The 20291-nt window shown below is 47.8% G+C and overlaps 1 non-coding gene across 1 annotated transcript; it reads right to left on the bottom strand.

Annotated features, from left to right (window-relative positions):
- Positions 1 to 43: 43 nt before the first annotated feature.
- Positions 44 to 117, bottom strand: TRNAN-GUU (transfer RNA asparagine (anticodon GUU)). Its single transcript has one exon. It is a non-coding gene; the product is annotated as a tRNA-Asn (tRNA).
- Between the last annotated feature and the right edge of the window lie 20174 nt (positions 118 to 20291).

Raw genomic sequence — 20291 nt, 5'->3', positions numbered from 1 at the left:
AAGAAATATAAAGATGGAGATAATAAAAACATGACAAAAATATCGCTAGAAGGAGGGCTCGAACCTCCGACCTTGTGGTTAACAGCCACACGCTCTAGCCAACTGAGCTATTCCAGCTTTGGTAGCTATGGCACCAGAGACTTATTAATAGTATATTGATCTATGTCTACCGAACAAGAAAGTTGCTAGGACACTACTTGACACGGGCGCATGTGCATGACCGCACCCGCTGACACAAAATTGCACTGGCCATTGCCACGGGCACGAAGCATTTTGAATTCTCCCTCAAATCTTCATAACTCCCTAAAAATCATTATTTTAATTTATCTAAATAGTCCTTTCCCTAAAAAATTTAACTCCTCAAAACATCGAGGGTAAGGCATCTCCAGGTCTTGATAATTCGATAACGCCAACTCATTAGCATTGTACAAACCATAACTACATTGCATACATACTATAATACGTACCAAATCGACGTCAAACTAGCCCTTGGATCGATCTACATACTAGTACATGCTAAATACTACGTAGCTCTATTTACCATGGAGGCGGTTAAGGCCCTGTTCGGTAATCACCTGCTCCTGGAATCTGCGGAGCGAGAAAACTGCAACTCCGATGTTTTAAACTGCAGCTCCGCCAACTCCTCTCCCAGAGTTATGGAACAGAGTGATACCGAACAACGCCTAAGATACTCATCAAACTTTAAACCGAAGCCGCTGTCCTAGTCGAAGGATGAGTTGAAAGCGGATGGGACATCGATCACCCCACGGGAGGCGGCGATCTCGTTGTCTTGACGGTGGCTAGACCAGATGGCTTCTTCTCCTTCTCCTTGTCCTCTGAATCATCTAGCAGCTCGTTGAGCTCACTGTAGTATGCGTTGTTCTCAGCGTCATGGCGAGCGAGCTTGGCGCGGTTGTCTTAGACCGCACACTCATCTTGGATGGATCCAAATAACGCCGTGTCGATAGTGATGTACTCGTGGTCGATGCACTCGGCCTCCCGGTGCTCTTCCGTCACCTTGTCCTCCAGCTCTTCCGCTCGAGGGACTATACCCCCATTTTCCAGGGAGCGAGCTTCAATGGAGGCGGCGTCGCCCAGGTCCCAAAGAGGCGGACAACGACGACATCATAGTCACACGCCGTCTCCTCTGTCGTGTTGAAAGTCCTAAGCCATTGGCGGCCGAAGTCCTTGCAACCAATCAAAATGTTATTTTCAAAAGCATCTTGGTGCTTTTTTCACGTTCTCCATGAATGTCATCCAATGATGAAACTTTGCAATCAATCAAAACGTTTGCCAATGTTTTTTTTATCTTTTTCAATTCTACTCTTCACCCGAGCTCACATGAACTCGGGATCAGAACAACACTTTCGGTCCAGCAAGTGAAGGATACTTTAGAGGTACAAAAGCTATATTTTTAGGGGCTATACGTTTTATGAGAGCAAGATAGTGCTTAACTCCCTAAAACATACTTTATCTCCTCAAATGTAGCTGTTAAGGGATATGCTAGAGATGCCCTAACTCCTTAAAAGAGCTACTTCCTACTCAAATTTTAGCAGGATAGGCACCCCTCATAAACCGACAAACCTACCCATGCAGCGCCTCATTTTTGGGGGGCTAAAAACTCAGCCACCTCTCACCTCCTCCCTAACAGCACCTTAGATCTTCCCGTCCTCCTTAACGACCCCTGTGCACCCTGATCTCCCCATACCTTCTTTCGTCCTGATACGTCTCCAACGTATCTATAATTTTTGATTGCTCCATGCTATATTATCTACTGTTTGAACATTATTAGGCTTTATTTTCCACTTTTATATTATTTTTTGAATAACCTATTAACCGGAGGCCCAGCCCAGAATTGCTGTTTTTTTGCCTATTTTAGGGTTTCGAAGAAAAGGAATATCAAACGGAGTCCAAACGGAATGAAACCTTCGGAAACGTGATTTTCTCATCAGATAAGATCCAGGAGACTTGGACCCTCTATCAAGAAAGCCACGAGGCGGTCACGAGGGTGGAGGGCGCGCCCCCTGCCTTGTGGGCCCCTCGAAGCTCCACCGACGTACTTCTTCCTCCTATATATATCGACGTACCCCCAAACGATCGGGGACGGAGCCAAAAACCTAATTCCACCGCCGCAACTATTTGTATCCATGAGATCCCATCTTGGGGCCTGTTCTGGAGTTTCGCTGGAGGGGGCATCGATCACGGAGGGCTTCTACATCATCATCCAAGCCTCTCCGATGAAGTGTGAGTAGTTTACTTCAGACCTACGGGTCCATAGTTAGTAGCTAGATGGCTTCTTCTCTCTTTTTGGATCTCAATACACTGTTCTCCCCCTCTCTCGTGGAGATCTATTCGATGTAATCTTCTTTTTGCGGTGTGTTTGTTGAGACCGATGAATTGTGGGTTTATGATCAAGTCTATCTATGAATAGTATTTGAATCTTCTCTGAATTCTTTTATGTATAATTGGTTATGACGGTGTCCTGGACTAGGGGGTACTCACCACGTCGTCTCCCGATCTATTAGATTGGGCCGAGGACCCCCATGGCCGTATACTCATGGGCCAGTTCGGACAACTGCCGCATACATGGAAGATTTCACAAGACTTGGTGATCAAGACAAGGACTCCTCCCCACCGGCGTATTCGGCTAGGACTCTTGTTATCCTAGGCCTGTGGTGCATTATATAAACCGAGGCCAGGCTAGTCGATAAACAATATATATATACAATCATACCATAGGCTAGCTTCTAGGGTTTAGCCTCTCTGATCTCGTGGTAGATCTACTCTTGTACATATCATTAATATTAATCAAGCAGGACGTAGGGTTTTACCTCCATCAAGAGGGCCCGAACCTGGGTAAAACATTGTGTCTCCTGCCTCCTGTTACCATCCGGCCTAGACGCATAGTTCGGGACCCCCTATCCGAGATCCGCCGATTTTGACACCGACATTGGTGCTTTCATTGAGAGTTCCGCTGTGTGATCGGCAAAGGGATCAATGGCTCGCCCGCTGGTCAACTGCGACGCCGACATCTTCGTCGCCGGCTCAACTGGTCACCTTGGCTCGACCGAGGACCGTGCTCCATCTCCGATCGTCATATTTGGACGGGAGCCTTCTTCAACATCAACTCCGATCTCTATCATGATCATAGAGGAGTCATCCATGGAGCTCGAGGGCTCAACGTCAACATTGCCCTCGGGCGACCGTGCTGTTTTTATGGACAGCGAACTTGTATTCGCCGTCACCACCTCCTCGAGCGTCGATTTGACGATTGCTTTGATTGAATAGTGCGGAATTACGTCTATAACAGCCATGCAAAATTTCGTCGAGTTCCGATGGAGGAATCTCCGACAATCTACGATATACCGGAGCCCTGTCAAATCTGGACGGGAATCTGGACGAGTTTAGGGCGTGGTCTCCAGAACCCATCTCGGAGGTACTTTGGAAGATCCAACCGTTCATCTACTGCGGAATTCCCATATCTACCACCCTTCCAAATTTCAGCTCGATCCGACGGTTCAAACTCCGGGAACCTTCCGATGAGTGGACCAATTTTCGGATCCGTTTTCTGCGCGAATACGGATCCGACCCGAATTCATGTTTTTTTTATGAACGTGATATTGGACAACCTTTTTAGAGGAATTCTCTTCTAGGGTATTGTGCGTTGTTTTTAAACACGTGCCCGTAAAATTTTAAGCCTCCCATGAGGTCATCTTCATCATCATGCTGGTGTCAAACCAGTCCGGCAATATTGCTCCAAGGCTGCCGACCTGCGCTAGACACGGAGTCACTTTGTTGAGCCGAGCTCAACTTCTTCGGATCATCATCTCGGCAAGCCGAACAAGAGTCCGGCATCACGAAGGATAAATCATCACCAACATCGCCGCCCCACAGATTACACGGAGCGGGCATACCGGCATCGCCGCACGGTCACTTCATCAAGCCGGCATCGACCATGTCACGACCTGCATCGGCAGAGCCGCACTATTGCTTCTTCAAGCTGGTGTCCATCATGCCGACCTACTTCGACTCATCGGCTGACATCGAGGCTTCAACATCTCAGCTGGACCGGGGGCTTCGCCATCTCTTCACCAACCTACTCCGGAGACTTCGGCGTCACTAGCCGACCAGCTCCGTCATGTTAGCTGGACTGAGGGCTTTGCCTCGGCAAGCCAACCTTTGCCAGCATCGCCATGCCGTCGCTTTATCGCCCATCAGGCAATGGGTGTGCGGATCGAGTCCCAATTTTGGGAATCACCTTTTTTCGGATTGCTACAACGGGAAAGTATCTAGTGCTCCCAGGCTTGGGGTGCTCCCGGTGCTCCAAATGTCCGAAAAACATTTTTAAAATGTTCAAAAAATTCTGAAAAAAATGCGGTAGATCGACGGAACATCGATGTCTCTTGTCACAAAATTTCAAATCAAAATTCGAAACATTGCTCGAGATACAAAAATGACTAATTTTTGTACATAACATAAGTTGGGCTTTAGTTTTGGCCCATTATCACATTGATGTCAAATTTGTCATTTTTGTATCTCGAGCAATGTTTCGAATTTTGATTTGAAATTTTGTGACAAGAGACATCGATGTTCCGTCGATGCACTGCATTTTTTTCAGAATTCTTTGAGCATTTTAAAAAATGATTTTCGCATCGGAGCACCGGGAGCACCCTAGGCCTGGGAGCACTAGATACTTTCCAACAAATAAACCAGGTGCTATTAATCCTACTATTTTTTGCTTGTTTGGACTCATTTTCTCAATGAATTATTACTCTGGTTTGTCCATCATATGTACGCAGGTCTATATGGTGGCCGCATTAACGAGGCCACATGGTGGTTCGGTCACTTTCTGTATATAGTCCGGCGAATGCCGCATTCGGAACTCGGACCGACCTGTGAATTCAGGCTTTACCACGCCTTTACCGCATCACGCCGACGCCCGGCATCGACATTGACTTCGGCGCCAGGCCATATTTCTTTTATTACTCACTTTGCATAAAATATTTATTATGCAATGATTTTTTTAATTACTATTATTACTATTATCTCCGGTTTGCACTATTTTTTGTGCACAAGAAAATGATCCGGGGACTTCGGCGTCACTCTGCCGGTCTGCATTGACCGTGCTATGTCACCACTTCGGCGTGTCGAGCTCTCTGCTCCGCCACCTCGGGACCGTCTTGGGGGATGGAACCTTGTCCCACATAAATCTCGGACCGTGTCATCAATGCCGAACATATTAACTAGCTAAGTCGCTTTCATGCTCAAAGTTTTAATTTTTAACTTGTGTTCGGTTCGACCAAACATTATACTTTTTTCAAAAAAAAGTTGCTTGTAAAAAATCTCCTTGTCAAAACTTTGTTTGTGGCATGGAAATTCAAATACCCCGTTTACTTGGGGGCTTCCTTCATGAAGCTTTTTCCTCTTGCATATGATTATACTTGTACGGCTTCGTTCCTTGTTCGTGTATTACGCCACAATATGCACCATATTGACTTAAGCGATTTGCAAGCTGGGTTGCCTGGCTCCTGTGCTTACCCCTACGTTCCCGATTGTTCGACTAGGGAGTAAAGGGAGCACCTCTGCGATTGTCACGACCGGGTCCTCCGAGCTCTGACCTCAGACTAGGTGAAGCCGAAAGCTAGCGCTCTTATTGTTTTCAATCATGGTCGGCACACAACGGAACTCATGAGTACAAAAAATCTATTGCACAAGTCTCATAGCAATAATGAGCACCGAAGAAAGGTATCGGTGGGGGTACTATTTTCTTCGAAGATGCTTCTTACACTTCGTCTGTAATATAGCATAACTTCCCTGAGCGCGCTTTGTCTGTTACAACATTATGGCACGGTTGCCTGGTTATTGGAAACACTGTCGATATTCTCGACAGGTGGAGTACATAACACTTTTCGGTCCTTGACCGAAGAGGGAGAAGCCGACGGTCGGTTAAGACACGTTTAAAGTTCGGTTGAACAGAGATATGATATAAGTACTTCGGTACATACAATCATTATACATAAAATTCTTTTACCCAAGTCACTTGGGGGCTCTTAAAATTTATATGAGCTATTTTATAGTAAATGTGTTTTCTTCTTGGTCGTTGCAAAGTCTTTTTCTATCGCTCCTTTTTCGACGTGAGTGTGTGGTCAATAGCCAGATAACCCATTTTTTCTCTAGTGACCGCTCGAGTTTAGTCGCTAAACTGGTCTAACGAGAAGCACTCCGCCTTCGGGATAGGAGGCTGCAGCCGTAGGCTGACCCGCTTGAAGTCTTGAGATCGGATGTGTAATATTAATGCATGATAGAAGCACAATTTTTTCCCCAATTTTCGGATTGGCACCGAACACTTGATCTTGTTCGGACGTCAAGTTTTTACTGACGTTTTTTGGTTTTCCAAGCTTATGGAACTTTTAAACCATTTGTGTGTTTCCATCACAAGTCTCACAGTGCAACGCCGGACACCTTGAGAGATTCGGCAAAAACATTATCGGATATTGCTATATATGCATCGGTTTCGAATTGTGTCTTCGGTCAATAGTTGGGTTGCCCGGCTCCTGCACTTGCTTCCTATGTTCCGCTTTGTTTGGCTAGGTGTGCAAAGGGAGAACCACTACGATTGTGCTTCCAGCTCACATGGTTAAGCACCTCAGTGGAGAAAGCCAAAAACTGACTGTCACAATAAGCGTAAACTGGTCAGCGATCCGATGACTGTGTTAAATGACGGGCCATTCATAACAATGGCCGAAGTGTTTACGGCTTGATCTCGACTGTAGCCGAACACTACCGGAGGCTATTAATTGGCCTCCCAAACTAAATCCTCGATATTTTGCTCTTACATTAGAGCTGAGGTTTCGTGATCATGCTTAGCATGACAACCCAAAGAAAGGAACCGATAGCGGGACTATTTTCTTTGGAAGACATTTCTTATGTTAAACAGTAATATAAAATATCTCTCGCGTACCTTTGTTTATAAAACCGTATGGCCAGATTGCCTTGTTTGTCGTAAATCTTTGCCCTCATAAAGGCTTTATAAAGTAGGACAAACACTCCTCGGCTACTAGCTGAGGAGGTGGAAGCCGATGGTCGGTCAACAAAGTTTTGTACAATGCGAGTCCGAGAATTAATGACGTAAAGTACTTGGATACATAGAGTCATTACACATAATTTGTGATTTTACTATGGATATCGATCCTTAATTCGGCCACCCGTGCCCGCATTAAGGCTCGGGGGCTATTGGGCTTCGTGCTTATTATTTACAAATATTAAAGGGGCACATCGATCCCCTGATCTGGTGTTGCCACCCGACCAGTGTCTCGGGGGCTACTGCATTGCCTGTCCAATGCAGAAAATTTTATGTGCAATATAGTTTCCGAGGAGATTTTGATCCTCAGGTTGGTCGGCCGCACCCAACCTGAGTCTCGAGGACTGAGCACGCCGCTTTTAGTGTCCAGAAGTATTCTGCCGAGCTAGGACTTGATTCTCAGGACGATTTTTCAAATCAACCTGAGTCTCAGCGGGTATTAGGATCAGCGGTCTTAAGTCATCCTTCAGGTGCATCTCGGGTTTTAGACCGATACACACCTTGAGGGCTACTGGCTAGATATCTCGACAGAGAATAAATTGCACCAATAAAAAATATTGACAAAAAATCGGCCCATAGTCGGGGTGGTGCACCACCTCGGAAGCAGTCCGGCATAAAGTTCGGGCGCTAGTGGCTGGCTCCATAGAGGGCATTTCCGGCATTAAGCTCAGCTAAACTCCTTCAACTTTTTTGTACCAAGATGATCTATGACATCTTGGATATAGTCCGGCATTGGAGCTCGGATACATTTTGGCGTTGGAGCTTGGACACAGTCCGGCGTTGGAGCTCGGATACATTTCGGCGTTGGAGCTCGGAAGTAGTCTGGCATTGGTGCTCAGCTGCAAAAGATACCTCGAATGCAGTCCAACGTTGGAGCTCAGACGCAAGAGGACACTGCCTCCCGGGAACAACTTCAAAACCCGATGTGTGGCATAAAAATAACAAGGCATTGCTAAAGGCCGGAAACTTAAAGGGGCTCCTCGGATACCCGACGTATAAACTTGTCGAATGCATTTCGGCGATCCTCAAGATCGAAGATGAGAAGATTTGTTGAACCAGTTTTCAAGACCGACAACCGAAGATGAAGAATAGTTCGGAAGAATCGAGGAGCATCCCTAACTTGAAGACCGGTTCAGGGGGCTACTGACGGTGTCCTGAACTAGGGGGTACTCACCACGTCATCTCTCGATCTATTAGATTGGGCCGAGGACCCCCATGGCCGTATACTCATGGGCCAGTTCGGACAACTGCCGCATACATGGAAGATTCCACAAGACTTGGTGATTAAGACAAGGACTCCTTCCCACCGGCGTATTCGGCTAGGACTCTTGTTATCCTAGGCCTCTGGTGCATTATATAAACCGAGGCCAGGCTAGTCGATAAACAATATACATACAATCATACCATAGGCTAGCTTCTAGGGTTTAGCCTCTCTAATCTCGTGGTAGATCTACTCTTGTACTACCCATATCATCAATATTAATCAAGCAGGACGTAGGGTTTTACCTCCATCAAGAGGGCCCAAACCTGGGTAAAACATTGTGTCTCCTGCCTCCTGTTACCATCCGGCCTAGACGCACAGTTCGGGACCCCCTACCCGAGATCTGCCGGTTTTGACATCGACAGGTTATCTTTGCAAGTCTCTTTGAATTATCAGTTTGGTTTGCCCTACTAGATTGGTTGTTCTTGCCATGGGAGAAGTGCTTAGCTTTGGGTTCAATCTTGCGGTGTCCTTTCCCAGTGACAGAAGGGGTAGCAAGGCACGTATTGTATCGTTGCCATCGAGGATAACAAGATGTTTTTTTATCATATTGCATGAAACTATCCCTCTACATCATGTCATCTTACTTAAGGCGTTACTCTGTTTTTAACTTAATACTCTAGATGCATGCTGGATAGCAGTCGATGAGTGGAGTAATAGTAGTAGATGCAGGTAGGAGTCGGTCTACTTGTTTCGGACGTGATGCCTATATACATGATCATACCTAGATATTCTCATAACTATGCTCAATTCTGTCAATTGCTCAATAGTAATTTGTTCACCCACCATAGAATACTTATACTCTTGAGAGAAGCCACTAGTGAAATCGATGCCCCCCGGGTCTCTTTCTCATCATATCAATCTCCATCACTTTATTATTGCTTTGTTATTACTTTGCCTTTTAATTGTCACTTTGCATCTCTATACCAAAAATACCAAAAATATTATTTATCATCTCTATCAGATCTCACTTTCGTAAGTGACCGTGAAGGGATTGACAACCCCTAAGCGCATTGGTTGCATTGAGCTATTGTTTTTGTGTAGGTACAGGGGACTCGAGCGTAGCCTCCTACTGGATTAATACCTTGGTTCTCAAAAACTGAGGGAAATACTTACGCTACTTTGCTGCATCATCCTCTCCTCTTCGGGGAAATCCAACGCAATGCTCAAGAGGTAGCAAGAAGAATTTTTGGCGCCGTTGCCGGGGAGTCTGCGCAAAAGTCAACATACCAAGTACCCATCACAATCCCTATCTCCCGCATTACATTATTTGCCATTTGCCTCTCGTTTCCTCTCCCCCAATTCACCCTTACCGTTTTATTCGCCCTCTCTCTCTCTATCCTCCCTCTCTTTCTCTATTTGTCTTTTTGCCCGTTTGCCTTTTTGTTTGCTTGTGTGTTAGTTTGCTTGTTTGTCGCGATGGCTCAAGATAATACTAAATTGTGTGACTTCACCAATACCAACAACAATGATTTCCTTAGCACTCCGATTGCTCCTCTTACCGATGCTGAATCTTGTGAAATTAATACTGCTTTGCTGAATCTTGTCATGAAAGATCCGTTCTCCGTCCTTCCTAGTGAAGATGCCGCTACCCATCTTAATAGCTTCGTTGATTTGTGTGACATGCAAAAGAAGAAAGATGCTGATAATGATATTGTTAAATTGAAGCTATTTCCTTTTTCTCTTAGAGATCATGCTAAAGCTTGGTTTTCATTTTTGCCTAAACATAGTATTGATTCATGGAACAAGTGCAAAGATGCTTTTATCTCTAAGTATTTTCCTCCCGCTAAGATCATCTCTCTTAGAAACGATATTATGAATTTTAAGTAACTTGATCATGAACATATTGCACAAGCTTGGGAGAGAATGAAATTAATGATACGTAATTGCCCTACTCATGGTTTAAATTTGTGGATGATTATACAAATTTTTTATGCCGGATTGAATTTTGCTTCTAGAAATCTTTTAGATTCGGCCGCGGGAGGCACTTTTATGGACACTTTAGGAGAAGCTACTAAACTCCTAGATAATATTATGGTTAATTATTCTCAATGGCATACTGAAAGATCTACTAATAAAAAGGTGCACGCGATAGAAGAAATTAATGTTTTGGGTGGAAAGATGGATGAACTTATGAAATTATTTGCTAATAAGAGTGTTTCTTCTGATCCTAATGATGTGCCTTTGTCTACTTTGATTGAGAATAATAATGAATCTATGGATGTGAATTTTGTTGGTAGGAACAATTTTGTAACAGCGCGTATAGAGGAAATTTCAACCCTAGGCCTTATCCTAGTAATCCCTCTAATAATTATGGTAATTCCTACAACAATTCTTATGGAAATTATAATAAGATACCCTCTGATTTTTAATCTAATATTAAAGAATTTATTTCTTCGCAAAATAATTTTAATGCTATGGTTGAAGAAAAATTGCTTAAGATTGATGATTTGGCTAGGAACGTTGATAGAATTGCTCTTGATGTTGATTCTTTGAAACTTAGATCTATTCCACCTAAGCATGATATCAATGAGTCTCTCAAAGCCATGAGAATTTCCATTAACGAGTGCAAAGAAAGAACCGCTAGGATGCGTGCTAAGAAAGATGCCTTTATAAAAGCGTGTTCTTCTAGTTCCTATGAAAATAATGATGAAGATCTAAAAGTTATTGATGTGTCCCCTATTAAATCTTTGTTTTGCAATATGAATCTTGATAATGATGGGACTGAATATGATCCACCTTACCTAGAAGGCATTCTAAGAATGCTGAATCTTTTGATCTTGATGCTAAATTTGATAAAAGTGGGATTGAAGAAATTAAAACCCTAGATGTTGCTAAACCCACTATTATGGATTTCAAGGAATGTAACTATGAAAATTGCTCTTTGATTGATTGTATTTCCTTGTTGCAATCCGTGCTAAATTCTCCTCACGCTTGTAGTCAAAATAAAGCGTTTACTAAACATATCGTTGATGCCTTGATGCAATCTTATGAAGAGAAACTTGAATTAGAAGTTTCTATCCCTAGAAAACTTTATGATGAGTGGGAACCAACTATTAAAATTAAAATTAAAGATCATGAGTTTTATGCTTTGTGTGATTTGGGTGCTAGTGTCTCTACTATTCCAAAAAACTTTGTGTGATTTGCTAGATTTCCGTAATTTTGATGATTGCTCTCTAAACTTGCATCTTGCGGATTCCACTATTAAGAAACCTATGGGAAGAATTAATGATGTTCTTATTGTTGCAAATAGGAATTATGTGCCTGTAGATTTTATCATTCTTGATATAGATTGCAATCCTTCTTGCCCTATTATTCTCGGTAGACCTTTCCTTAGAACGGTTGGTGCAATTATTGATATGAAGGAAGGGAATATTAGATTCCAATTTCCATTAAAAAAGGGCATGGAACACTTCCCTAGAAAGAAAATAAAATTACCATATGAATCTATCATGAGAGCCACTTATGGATTGCCTACCAAAGATGGCAATACCTAGATCTATTCTTGCTTGTAATGCCTAGCTAGGGGCATTAAACAATAGCGCTTGTTGGGAGGCAACCCAATTTTATTTTTATTCCTTGCTTTTTTGCTCCTGTTTAGTAATAAATAAATTATTTAGCCTCTGTTTTGGTTGTGTTTTTTGTGTTTAATTAGTGTTTGTTCCAAGTAGAACCGTTGGGAAGACTTGGGGAAAGTCTTGTTGAACTTGCTATAAAAAATAGAAACTTTAGCGCTCACGAGAACTGCTGTCATTTTTATTTGGAGAGTGATATTTAGTTAATTCTTTTTGCAGATGATTCATAGATAAATTCCTCACGGCCAGCAATTTATTTTAGAAGTTTTGGGGTTCCAGATCTTGCGCTTGTCAGCGTTCTAGGAACGGGGGTCCCCAGACTTGCATGCCTGCGGCCTGCGGTGTGGCTCAGGTGGGGGCCCAGCGCGGCCCACCTTCATCAGTTCAAGCTCAAGACCCTCACGAGGGGCCAAGCCTCATGGGGCGGACAACAAGAAGCTTCCTCAGAGGTAGCCTCATCAGGCAGGCTCACGAGGAAGCGGAGAGATCAAGGCAGGGGTACCTCGCGAGGAGCCCATGACGCAAGCCATGACGATCGAGACCAGGCGGGCGCCAGGCGGACGCTGGCCTGCGCAGTGTCCTTTTTTCCCCTTTGGTGCAAAGGGGGCAAGCACAGTCCAAGGCATCGGGGAAAGGTTACCATTCCGGTACAATAAGACCAAGACCAGCAGAGCGGCAGGACGAAGGTCATCGTGGAGCCCAAGACAGCGTCATCACCAGTGCTTTTGGCAGCCGAAGACCACCTTTGGTCAGGATAACTTGTACTATATGTTCCCCTTCAAAATGGCCAATTGTTGGCGCCCTTCCCGCTCATTATTTGGGGAGAGGCCCAGGGCCTCTATAAATAGGGCTAGCCACCACAGAAGGAAAGAGACACGCAGGGGGGATGAAAGAGAGACCGCTAGAGATCTGATAGAACCCTAGCAGAGAGAGAGAGAGAGAGAGAGAGAGAGAGGCGACTGAACTCACCCAAGCAGTTCATCGCACCAGCTGAAGAACACCTCTCGCGAGGCTGTTCTTCCCTTGTACTATTCATTATCAGCCCCCGAGGCAATCCACCACACCACACACTGGAGTAGGGTATTACACCACAACGGTGGCCCGAACCAGTATAAACCTTGTGTCCCTTGTGTTGTTCATTGTTTCTAGCTTAGATCACGCAAGGAGATTAGACGTAGATCGGTAGGGGAGAGATCTCCGCGCGCACCCCAGTGTTCAAACCTCAAGGGTCTGTCGAAACCTGAAATCCGACATTTGGCGCGCCAGGTAGGTGTGCGTCGGAATCCTTCTTCCTCCGCATCACGTTCCGTTGCCTCGCCGTTCAGATGTCAAGCGACCCGGTAGCCAATGCCGACCGCTGGGCAGCGTGGCCCGCCCACGCCATGGCACCAGCCCAGGGCGACCTCAACCTTGCGCCTCAGGCAGCCCGCGCTCCGCAGGGCGCGAGCGACGCGGCCAGACGCCGCCTGCCCTCACACCACGGCAGGTGCGGGCTGCAGCAAGGGCCTCAGACCACGCCGCGGCCACAATGCCATACACCCGACGGGTGCAAGCGAGTTCCAGGGCCGCGCTCACGGTGGCCCGAGAGCTGCTACGGTGCCGACTGCTGGAGGGCGGCCGCGACGTGTTGTTGGAGCGAGTAGCTGAGCTCCTGGACGCCGCCGCCTCAGGAACACCTCCTTTCTGCGTCCAGCTGCCACCCCAGACCCAAGGCGGGCCGCATGGCGGCATCGTGCACGCGCACGCGTCTTCCAGTGGACTCCAGGGCCCGTCCAACGCCAACACCTCCGCCGATACCGGGCGACAAGTCATGCCAGCCCCCTCTCAGGCCAGCGAAGGGGTGCATGCCGCGACCTTCGGCCTCGGCGGACCGCCGCGCCATCACCCCCAAGACGGCGCTCCAAGCCAGGCTACGTGGCATGCAGGGCGCTATGGCGAGGCGCATGGGGCGGCGACCCCGGAAGCTTATGTGCCCCGCATGGTGGATCAGGGGTGCGCACTGGAGGAAGATCATGGCTCATTCCTCGGGCCAGGCTGGGGCGAGGAGATGCCAGAAGTTGAGCTTTTTCAGGAACCCCAGGAGAGCCTCGACAACCGCACCGGCGGCGGCAACTATCGGGTACCACTCATCGCTTAGGAGCAAGTTTATGCTAATCATGGGTCGCAGGAGATACAGGTCGCCGCAGCAGGTGGCTGCCCCAATTCTGCAGCCTCATACCCCTCGGGAGGAGGGCGCAGGGGGCTGCAGGAGAGGGGCCGAGATTCAAGTTCGTCCCCGCGGCGGTCGGAGCAAGGCGTTCTCAGGAGGTAGGCCCCCTGCTGGGGAGGTGCCCCAGGGCCTGCCCCCTGCAGGGGACCCATGGTCGTCGGGGGAACGCTGGCGACCGCTCTACCTCATTGGCGTCGTCCTGGTTTCCGGTCGCCGTCGATGGCGGCAGAGTGAGGCACAATGCGGGGTCCTCATCTGGCGATATGAAGCAAGGTCGGTACCTATGAAGAAGGCCCAGTGCCTGTGAAGCTTGCCGCCCGTGACACTCTCACGTAATAATGAGTGGGGTTGTACACGCCCCGGAGTCTCCGGAGAGCCGCCCTCGGGCCTCGGGGGCTCCCGCCCACGCCCAGTGGCAGCACTTAGCTCCACGCTGGTGAGAAGACGTCGAAGACTAGACTAGGTGCCGGACGCGGCCTTTTGCTTTTGCCTTTCCCTGTTGACAAAGTTCTTCGATTTGGATTTAAGTTGGATTTGAGCTCAATGCTTGCGTGTGTTTGGGGGAAGGGGTGTTTAGTCTCGTTCGAGCAGTCTCTTGTGTTCTGGTTTCGGCTTTGCGTCCCAAGTTAGCATCGGCTGCCCCCTCGCGAGCCCCTCGCGAGCCGGGCCGGGCCAGGCACGTTTACAACCAGGACCGCCGTTACCGCACCCTTTCCGGAGGTTTTCATCGTGGAATCTACAAGTTAATTAGAAGACACCCGAGGTGCGGCGGCCCCCGTAGGCCCGCTCGGGACTCGTCGGGGTCAGAAGGTACACAAGTCAGCTGACCCATCACCGGGCCAGCGGCTAATTTCACACGCAACGTTATACTTACCAGGGTAATAATTGCAAACCTTTACATGAGGGGCTTCCCCTCCCAAAATGCTCTTACATTCTTTGGGGCCAAGCCCAAACCTTCTTCGTGCAGGATAAACAGAAGTGACATGCGGTCGGTCGGACATATCACTCACCGCGTCTTCTTGGGCATCCTCGGAGGCATCGCTGGCGTCGTTGACATTGCCGCCTCCGCCGCCAGCATCTCCGCCAGCGTCAGGCTTGTCCACAACATCACCTTCATTGGCGGCCACGACCATGCCTTCATCATCAGACACAAAAGGCCCTGACGAGGGCGTCCACATTATCCTCCACACCCACAACACCAACGAATGTCAAGAGCTCAGGGCCGTGAGAGATGGACGTGTCGGCCGACGCCCCGAGCGCAACGACAGGGGCTATGGCCGAGGAGGAGGAAGAGGTGGCGGACGATGGGAAGACCGTGGCCCTCGCCAAGTGGCGAGACCGACCTCGCGAGGATCGCTGGCAGGACCAGCCTCGCGAGGGAGGCTGGAGAGATCAGCCTCGTGAGGATCGCCCGCACGGCAACGCAGGTATTCCTCCTTTGCCGCCACCGCCAAGGAGGAACGAAGACTAACATCAAGACGAGGGAGCTGGGGGCTTCTAGGAGCCGCGCGCAATCGCTTGCATCTTGGGTGGCGCGCAGGCCCCAGCCTCACAACGCATCTTCAAGCAGTTTGCTCGCGAGGTGAATGCAGTCCTCCCCAAGCTTGAGGCCACGCGCCCTCTCAGGTGGTCTGCGTGCGCCATCACGTTCAGCTCAGCGAATCAGCTCAAGTGCGCGGCAACGGCCGGAGTCCTCCTGATGCTTTGCTCCCCAGACATCAGCAACGTGCAGGTCACCAGGACCCTCATTGATGGCGGAGCAGGACTCAGCGTCCTGTCCGTCGAGACGTTCGACAATCTCCAAGTGCCGTACGATCAGCTTCAGCCAACCAAGCCCTTCTCAGGAGTCACTGATGGTTCCACTGTTCCGATAGGGCAGGTTCGCCTTCCAGTCACCTTTGGGCAGCGCAACAACTACCGCACCAAGCTCATCGACTTCGACGTCGCCCACATCCGTCTGCCATACAACGCCATTCTTACGTACCCAACCCTGGCCAAGTTCATGGCAGTGACTCACCATGGGTACAATGTCCTCAAGATGCCAGGAAGTAGCGGAGTCATCACCGTACCCTGTGAAGAAAGGGACGCAGTGTGTTCACTTGAGCGCGTGTTCCAAGCCGCAGCAATCAAAGACCCGGACCATAGAAATGGAAGACTTCCCGAGGCGACCCTTAAGAAGAAGAAGGTTTCGCCTGGCCCAAGCCATAAGGAGGCAGGCGCCTTTGGAGGTGTTGCGTCAGGATCTGCGCCCAATCAGGGAGCGCCACCCTCTCTCGCATAGGAAGGCGCGCCCGGCGCCCTCCTCAGGCAGGGCTTGGGGGCTTTTTCTTGGAGAGCCACCGACCTTGCCAAGGTCGCGAGGGAGGCGCTCGGGCACCACTTGGAGGGGTGTTTCCAGGCACGTTTCCCTCAGGAAGGTACAAGGCAAGGAAAACCAAACCCTCAAGAGTTCATCGCAAGAAACACCCAGGAGCTACAGGAATCGAGAGTCGTGCGTGGCGGCCGCCGCCTGCCCACCGTAACCCCACATCCAGGCGAGGATGGTGGGCTGCGCGTCTGCATTGATGTGCCAGGGCTCAACCGAGCCGCGTCTCTGGAGCACCTCTTGAAAGTGCGTTATATCGACTAGAGGGGGGGGGGGGTGAATAGGCGATTTTTATGAAAGTCTTCAAAACATGGAAGCTATGAAGACAAACGATAGAAATAAACCTATTACCCTGCAGCGGAAGGTAGACTACACTAGGCAAGCCATAGTCAAGTATTCAATAGAGTGAAAGCACAATGACTAATAGCAGCAATGCAGTATGGATCAGGTAGGAAGATATTGTGAAGCCACACAGAACATGCAGTCACTCAGTGAAGACAAAAGATAGTGCGAACATATAATGACTTCACAAGGAGTAACAGTAAGTAAAGGGAAGGGAAGATGAAACTAGTGACTCGCTGAAGACAATGATTCGTTGGACCAGTTCTAGTTGCTGTGACAACTGTACGTCTGGTTAGGGCGGCTAGGTATTTAAACCTTAGGTCACACAGTCCCGGACACCCAGTCCTGAACGCGCATCTCAGGACACCCAGTCCTCACCGTATTCCCCTTGAGCTAAGGTCACACAGACCTCGCCCAATCACTCTGGTAAGTCTTCAAGGTAGACTCCCAAACCTTCAGAGACTTCGTTCACCGGCAATCCACAATGTCTCTTGGATGCTCAGAACGCAACGCCTAACCAGCTGGAGGATGCACAGTCCTCAAGTGTAATAAGTCTTCAGATCACACAGACAAGAAGACTTAAGTGATGCCTAATTCTCTTTGGCTCTAGGTGGTTAGGGCTTTATCCTCGCAAGGAATTCTCTCTCAAAGGCTTCGAGGTGGGTTGCTCTCAAACGACAAAAGCCGTACTATGAATTTGAGCAGCCAACCGTTTATGGTTGTAGGGGGTGGGCTATTTATAGCCACTTGGCAACCCGACCTGATTTGTCTGAAATGACCCTGGGTCACTAAGGAACTGACACGTGTTCCAACGGTCAGATTTCAAACTCACACGGCAACTTTACTTGAGCTACAAGCAAAGCTGACTTGTCCGACTCTGGACAAGATTCTCTCTCAAAGTCTTCACTCGAAGACATAGGTTTTGTTTAAGCATCACTTCAGTCATTCTGACTAGTTCTCTTGGACCCCACTTAACAGTACGGTGGTTCCTATGACTCAACATAGAAGAAAAAAGAACTACGAAAGATCTAAGTCTTCGAGCTCCATAGGCTTCATGCGGTGTCTTCTCTTGTCATAGTCTTCAATGTGAATATCTTCTTATACCACCTTTGGCTTCAATGTCTTCATACATTTTTAGGGGTCATCTCTGGTAGGAAAACCGAATCAATGAGGGACTTCTACCTATGTTATCCTGCAATTCTCACAAACACATTAGTCCCTCAACTAGGTTTGTCGTCAATACTCCAAAACCAACTTGGGGTGGCACTAGATGCACTTACAATCTCCCCCTTTTTGGTGATTGATGACAAACTAGTTGAATTTTTCAACGGGGAATATAATCTGTGAAATTTTAAAGGATAAGGAATTGTCTTCATAAGTTGCAAGGGCTCCCCCTAAAGATGTGCATATAAGTAATTTGCTTTTGGACTGCAAATGCACATGGCAGGTTGTACTTGTGGAGATCCACTCCAACTTATGATGACAATCCACTATGCATGTGAAAGTATATGAAGATAATGACATGCATAATGGAAAATGGACGTCTGCAAAATGATCTAAGTGCGGAATTTATCGTCGCACATGCGGAATTTATCATCGCAACACAAGGTGGCAAATAAGTAGCAGACGACCATCGAGTTTAAGTGCTACAACTCAAAGAACCAAATGTAGCAAAACGAGAGTTGTAAGCACGAAGCAAAATATAAAGCACCCGCCCATATGGACCCACTTGAAGACTATCAAACTCATATGCTTCTCCCTCTTTTGTCAGTAAGGACCAAAAAGGTTTGAAGACATAGAGCATCTACTCATTCCCATGAGGAGTAGGTGAAGCAGCAGGGTCGTTGGTGGTGTTTGGCGGTGCAGAAGAGCTTGGAGCAGAGTCGAAGCGTGCTGAAGGAGGTGGCAGTGAAGTAGCATCGTCTTCATCCTCGATCACTCTGGCATTCACAGTTGCAGCAGAGGAAGAGAACTCAGAGTCTTCAAGGGATGGAGTTCGTCGCAGCACTGCCCTTCGAGGAGGTGTGGAGTCAAACTTGAATCGCTCAGTGAAGCCGTCCTCTTGAAGATCATCTTCAGAACACATCAGCGTCAGCCCTTTCCATGTGTGGCGAGAGGTTTCATGGGCAACAAAAGCATTCTTGGTGGCAAGATTGCGAATGCGATTAACATCCACTAAGAGGCTTTGCATTTGACGCTTCAGCCAGTCATGATGCCTATCCTGTTTCTGATGAAGATCCACAAGAAGCTCTCGGTCGTTGAGAACACGAGTGCGCTTCTTGGGTCGTGGAGCAGTTGTACTGTCAGTGGCTTCAGTGAGAGCAGGATGCGGTGCACGTGTAGTGCCAGCCAAAGGATACACACGAGTTACGGCTTCAACGCCTTCAACATTCTGAGAAAAACTTTGATGCTCTGCATTCTGAAGACTGAGAGGTTCCTTGGCAGGCTCAGGATAGATGGCTTCAATAGACATATCCACATCAGGCAAAAAGATCCGATGATTGCGGGCCGAGGGCTGATATGAGATAGCGGAGTGAAGTTTGATCAGCCGCATCACCCAAGGGGCGTAGAACTTCAAACCAAACAGATCAGAGCCAAATGCAGCAAGTTGGCGAATGAAGAAATCCTGTGTATTGAAGCATTTTCCATGAAGAATGTAGAAGACCAAAGTCTTCATTGCACCTTCTAGCTTGGCATGGGGAGAATGTCCTTTGATTGGCCAGAGAGTTCGCCTTATGATGTGATAAATGGTTCTTGGCAGATACTCAAGGTCTTCAACGAAGAACTCCATGGGATAAGCAACATCTTGGGGCAATGGCTTCATCATGCTGAGCATTTGACTCATATTAGGTTTAGTCTTCTGAAAGATGCTCTCAATAGCTTCACTATGAAGCTGACAGCCATGCTCGTAGAGATCGCCAGGAGTGGGCAAACCAGTGAGCTCAATGATGTCAAAGGCTTTGGCTTCATGATGAATGTTTCCTGTCATCCACTCCAGGACCCAAGTCTTCGGATCTCTGCTATACCCGCGGATGTGAAGTGTGGCATAGAATTGGAGCAGCAACTCTTCATTCCAATGCTCTTGGTCAGTGACGAACGGCAGCAGTCCAACCTCTTTGAAGCAATCCAGAGCTTCTTCCAGACAGGGCAGACCAGCTATTGCTTCAATGTCAAGGCGCTTGTGTGGGAAGATGCGACCTTGGTTGTAAAGAACGCATGAGTAATAGCTTCGCTGCGGATAACTCCAGAACCGACCAGATGATATTCTTTCCCTAGAGTAGGGGTTCCTGGAGCTGTTAAAGAATGTGTTGTCTGCTCTAAAGTCATTGATATTGAGGGAGCCAGGTGCTGATGCCGGACCTAGGAACCTTGGAAATCTTGGGATTGGCTTGTGTACCTGAGGCTTGTGCTCAACATGATAGTCGAACTGGGGACCGACAGCAGACTCAGGAACAGAA

The sequence above is a fragment of the Triticum aestivum genome, chromosome 5A, assembly GCF_018294505.1.
Source record: "Triticum aestivum cultivar Chinese Spring chromosome 5A, IWGSC CS RefSeq v2.1, whole genome shotgun sequence".
In the NCBI taxonomy this organism is placed as follows: Eukaryota; Viridiplantae; Streptophyta; class Magnoliopsida; order Poales; family Poaceae; genus Triticum; species Triticum aestivum.
Note: the sequence above shows the minus strand (reverse complement) of the source record. Positions and strands in the feature narration are given on the sequence as shown.